Source organism: Poecilia latipinna, unplaced genomic scaffold, assembly GCF_001443285.1.
Source record: "Poecilia latipinna isolate Pla-1442-1.1 unplaced genomic scaffold, P_latipinna-1.0 Scaffold4049, whole genome shotgun sequence".
NCBI lineage: Eukaryota > Metazoa > Chordata > Actinopteri > Cyprinodontiformes > Poeciliidae > Poecilia > Poecilia latipinna.
This window is the reverse complement of record NW_015116665.1, coordinates 1190-6912: the sequence shown is the minus strand read 5'-3', so window position 1 is coordinate 6912 and position 5723 is coordinate 1190. Positions and strand designations below refer to the sequence as shown.

The 5723-nt window shown below is 34.6% G+C and overlaps 1 long non-coding RNA gene across 1 annotated transcript; it reads left to right on the top strand.

Moving 5' to 3' along the window:
* Positions 1-570: 570 nt before the first annotated feature.
* Positions 571-3022, top strand: LOC106942118 (uncharacterized). The gene is made up of 2 exons (XR_001423551.1): positions 571-645; positions 2714-3022. It is a non-coding gene; the product is annotated as an uncharacterized LOC106942118 (long non-coding RNA).
* The last annotated feature ends 2701 nt before the right edge of the window (positions 3023-5723 follow it).

The following is a 5723-nucleotide window of genomic DNA, read 5'->3' as shown; positions in this document are numbered from 1 at the left end:
AGGATGTATGTCTGTTGGCTTCAAGAGGTCCAATTATTCTCATGTCCTGCTGCTACAGAACCCATCCACATGTTATACTCTGGTGAAAGTTTGCAGCTGCAAGATAGTGTGAAGAAAAATTATTTTTGTTGTAGCATTTACCCTGACAGCAGACATAAGTGACGACCAGGATCCATAAGTAAATCTGGGCTGGTCTTTTTCTTTTTTTCCAATGGTCCATTATAAATGTGGGTTAGGGTGATATAGAATCCGTTTTTGGTCATTTTCTACTTTCAAACTTTTATCTTTTTTTGGATGAAACCAATAGCAAAAGTGTGTGAACAGCCAATAAAGCCTGATATTTTAATCAGCTGTGAGTTTCCCCCACATCCCAGAAAACTTAGATTTAGACACAGTTTAACATTTTAAAAGTATTTAAATCATGGGGTGATTTCTGCATGACTTCAGCTAGTATATTTTGCTTAAAAGGTAAAATCAGTATTTTCTCAAAAAGTGGTGTTTTTTTTCATCCGTTTCTCCATTTCTGTTCCTGATTTTCTCATGTCACATATTTGATTTAATAATTTTTGACAGGGTTACTTTGTAAGGACATCCATGTAAAAGAAATTAATCAACTTAAGGAATTTCTTTCCTGGAAAGATGAAGGTAAACAAACTGTAACTTTGCAGTAATGTAAATCAACATGCTAATGGTGTGAATGTTTCCTCGGTAAAAAACAAGAACAAAATGCTTTCTTCTTTTCTTAAATTCTGAACTTTGAAAAACTTAGCCCAACACAACCTGTTAGACTTTGTTTCATATTTTACTTGAGTTGTTTTCTGCTTGCTAAAATTATACCTTCTTGGATTGGTGAGTCTCATATCAAACATTATCTACAATCATTGAGCTACAACCCAATTTTCAATTAAATGTGCAGTTTTGGGGGTTGGACATTGGTTGCTCTGTGCAGCCTGCTGTAAGATACATTCTTAAGGACTGTGTATAAAGTGCAGCACTGAAAACTGCTTTGTTTTGCATTTTTTATCTTAAAGTAAGGTACACTCTATTTTATTTTTAGCTGGATTGAAGTCGCACAAGAACAGTTCTGCCCAGTTTAGCAGTGAATAAACAATTAGATACTTGACCTGGTACTTAGAAAACACGGTTTGTTTCTACTGCAGGAAATTTGCTGCCTCATCTCTAAATCTAAAAATAAGACTTGAATGGATCAAACTTTCTTTCAGTTCCCTTTATTCTGAAGGTCCTAGGTGTTATCATTACCTCTGTAACCAGGCTGATTGAAGCCAATGGTAAATTTAGAAGTGCAAAACACAAAAATCATCCCGGTTTGTTTGTAAAAGTGGCGATGTTAGAAGCCATAATGGGAGGTTTCTGTTTCCAGCCTTCAGCGTCTCCTTGGGTCACACACAGAAACCCGAACTGCTCCCAGTAACAAGTGCCTTACATGCGGCTTCGTTTCTGCCGGCTTGTCAAATGCATTTTAAAGTGCTTTTCTGTGCAAGGTTAAAGTTCTCATCTCAGCTTTCAAGAGGCAACTGCAGACTTTTTTAAATTGATTCCCTGAAAACTAAAAAAAAAAAGGGAAAAATTATCGCCTTTTGAAACACCTTGAAAATCAGAACTAAGAAACTTTTTTACTTTTCCATAGATAAAAAATTCAAAGCTCCTCAAGTTGTTTACAAGCTGTTGAGGTCATACTATGTTTTATTAAATGATACCAATTAGTAAGTGTTAAAACTACTAATTGCCAATTAATTTTTTTGCTCTCATCTGCAGATGTAAACATAGGAGGGCATCTGCTCTTCAGTAATATTAATGGTGTTATTGCATTAATAGTGGATATTTTACATGTCCTTTTTTTAAAGTTTTGTTTTTGATGCTCATTGAGCACTAATTCAATCTAATGTAAGATTTTATCAACTTTTAAATTGTTTAATGCAAAGGAATGCCTTATTTTGTTTCTTTGGGTCAGTTTTCACTGTCTTAAGATCATATATTTATATTTTTGATGGAGCTCTGCTGCATAATGCTTAGCTGTATAGTTAAGATGTCAGCAATAAAACACTTTTAGATTTGTCTTAATTATGTACCTGTAGACATGCTGAGAAAGAACAAGGAGGTTCAATCTAGGCCTAGCAGGTTGAACCTACTAAACATCTCCAGTCTGTTATGCCATTTTCTGTCTTTTGTGTCTAAATCTGATATAGATTTAGAGCCTAAGATTTTCCAGGTCCAGGAGAAAAGTGGAAACTTTGTGTTTTTATGTGAAAGATGTGTAGACCAGCTTATCCCGACTTTTTCTTTTCCATAATCACAAAGCGTTGCAGTTCTGTAGCAGTTTAGATAAAACAGATGCCTTTTGTGCAGATACACACAGACCCTCTTTTGACCTGGACTTTGAAAAGGCCTTCAACGTCAGATTGTATTAATCTCAAAGGATCTTTTACTTGTTAAATAAGTTTTCATGACTACAAAGCTGTTATAATAAGACATTCTTAGATTCTTGTCTGCATGTATTAAATACCTTGCTTTAAAGTTGATATTTTTCTGAAAGTTGCATATATATTTTTAAATGTTAGCCTTGTTTTGCACATTATTATGCACACAACCTTCCACCAGGGTTATCTAGAGCTATAAAAGCCACACTTGTTTTAAAGTGTATTTTCTTTAATTTGCAGTCACTCTGCTTCTTTTTGATTTTGTCTTAATGCAGGTTCCTTAGAGACGAGAATCTAACTTTTCCCAGCCGGGTTATATTTGCAGAGCCACATTTCAGCTCTGAATCCAAAGTGAGGCACCTCTAAACATTTAATGGGCTCAGATTTTAGAAATGACAGCTGTGAAACCAAAGGTGACAATTCCTGCAGCTGAGAGATGCGGAAGAACATGTTGGGTCAGAGAAGGTGAACAACTGCATCTCTCAGCTCTTGTCCTGCTGCATCTGGGGCTGTTTTCCTCTGTCAGAACATGTTGAACTTTAAAAACCTTCTTAGATTTAATGCAGACGTTTAATACCATAAAATATGGAGAAAAAAAACCTTGAGTTAACCTTTTAGAAAGACAGATTTTATAAATTCATTCAATAAGTTACATTCATTCTCACCTGTTTTCATTAGTCAGATTACATTTCTGTTTAATTTCATTATTGAAACAAGGAAATTAGATTGTAAATATCTCAGTTTAACTAAACTTAACTTTAAACTTTCACTGAAATGTAATCTCCAGTGAAATTTTTTAAAATCGTTTTTTAAAAGTATGCCAATCGGAATCAAGTATTAAGTAAATTAAATTTACCTTTGTAATATATTTTATTTAATGTATATTTTCTGTCTACTCTGCACTTTTAGTGGCTTTTATAGCACCTAATATCACATTAAAGAATACTTGTTCCTACATCCCATTTTATTTATTTCATTTAATTTTGGTACATCAGGTGTAAATGTATGGATTTTTAAAACGCTGGAGTAATTTTTATACCTTTGTCTCAATTATCTTTACATTTTTATAAAAGACTGGATCTAATAGGGTTTAATGTCTCATTTAAATAAACTTCTCTTTGCAATAATAGTTTGTAGTGTTAAAGTGTGCAGAAAGCTATGAAGATAAATTCTCTGTAATGTAAATTTTTGTTGATTAGAGATTCCTTATACCAGTGATTATTATTATTTATTTTTATTATATGGAAGAATGCTGAAACCTGAGCGCTTTCTCTTCATCCGCCATGCTCTCAGTTGAGGAAGTTGGTCTTAAAATCAGGTTATGAGCCATAACTGCAGCATCTGAATGACTAACGCAGCCAAAGCAGAGTGAGAGCAGACGCGAGGCCTTGACAGATGACACAACGTATTGATGGAGAGCAGGATGTAGAGGCTGGCAGGATGGCTTCCCCATCTCGGCCTCATCTTTGCTTCTCTCCAGGAATCGATCCAAGCCTGCAGGCTGACTGCAGAGGGAGCGAGGCACACTTAAGTGCAGGTCCTGGGTAATCCCCTGTCAACTTCTGATGCGATTCTCATCCATTCACCTGACCTTCATTTTAACCATTCGGTTTGGTTGGCTAGCAGGGTTTTTTTTTAATTTCTTTTTAATCTTCTTACTTTTCTTTAGAAAAGACAGTTTGTTGGCATGACATTTAATTTGTAGTAGAGTCAAAATTTCATTCTGTCAATGTTGCCTTAAAAATGAAACTTGTCTTTGTTTCTTAATAAGGGTGAAAGATGCGAGCTGAGAATTTTATCGCAACATTTTATGGTGCTATTGTGAAAATGGTAAAATTATCTTAAAAAAACATTTATTACTGCATGGAGAAGCATTCATAGCACAACAAATGAGTGCTGCTCTAGAAAAAACATTTCCATTTCAAATATGCTTCTTCTTAAAATGTGATTTATACAACTGCATTTATCATATTTTGAAATTGATATTTATCGATGCTGTTGTGGAATAAATAGTGGAGAAAATAGCATTTCTGGTAATACTGTCAGTTTTGCTTTGCTTTTGCTGTCGAGACCATAAATCAACATTTTTCACGGTAAATCCCCCCCTGTATTTTAACACATTTTTTAACCATTGAGTTTAGTCTTGCTAACTAACTTATCTAACAACAACATTATAAAAATAAGGATGTTTTCTTTTAGCCACCTGCAGCATAATTTATTGCTTAGTCATTTGTAAAAGTACTTCTGGGATTTGGGTAATTACTGAGAGGTGAAAAAGATCTGTTTACTTTGTCAAAAGAAAATCTTCCACGGCTCTCTATCCCAGTGAGAAATGGTTCAACTTTATGAAGTCTGACCTAGCATTGAGGGTCTTTTCTAATAACTCGTTCTTCTGTTGTTTTTTTTTTTTTTTTTTAAGATTTCCCTCATGAGGTCACTGAATAAACATGCATGGGACGAGATGCTTTTATGTTCGGGTTTTTGGAATAAGAGTAAGAGGATTAAAAGGAAGAAAATAAAAGAATCTCCCAAATGAGATGTGCTTCTTATTCGGCTCGTTTTCATTGATCCAACCACCTTTTCATTTTTCTTTTTCTATTTGACACATTTACTGTGCGTGTGTGTGTCTGACTCAAACTACATCTATAATTCACAAACACTGAGCATCCTCAAGTTCCCTCCCTGAGGCTCTGTGTTAACACACAGCTAGAATATGGATTCAGGTTCTGCTGCTAATAAGTTACGGAGTCAGAAAAAAGGCCCAAATGACCAGATTCATATACTTTATTTATATTGTTTTGACAGAAGATCAGTTTCGCTGCTATTTAGTTGTTTTTCACCGAAGCGTACCTCCTCACTGTCTGCATTTAAAATATATTGGGATCTAATCCTGCCTAATATATCTGCTGATCTCCTTCCTATATTGCTTGGAAAGGCAGCAAAGGATGCAAATCATGTCTTGTTTTGCTTTTTATTTAATGCTGTTTTTAAAAGACCTTGGGTCAGTCTTCTGAGTCCATTCACTTATTAGAATCAGCATAAGAGCCGCATTATGATTCTGCTGCTTACGTCGTCTTCCTGATTTCTCTGTTTTCTAAGAATAACTTTAGGAGCAATCTCCTAAAAAACAATAAAACGCTTGGCTAAAGCTTTCAGTGAAGGAAAAACAAAGATTCTGGTATTCATGACTTGTTTCAGAAGAAAATGAGCAAATACGACATGCTTTTTAAAATGGTTTTAGATTAATTAAAACATATCTACCCAAATTTATTCATGGGCTTGTTA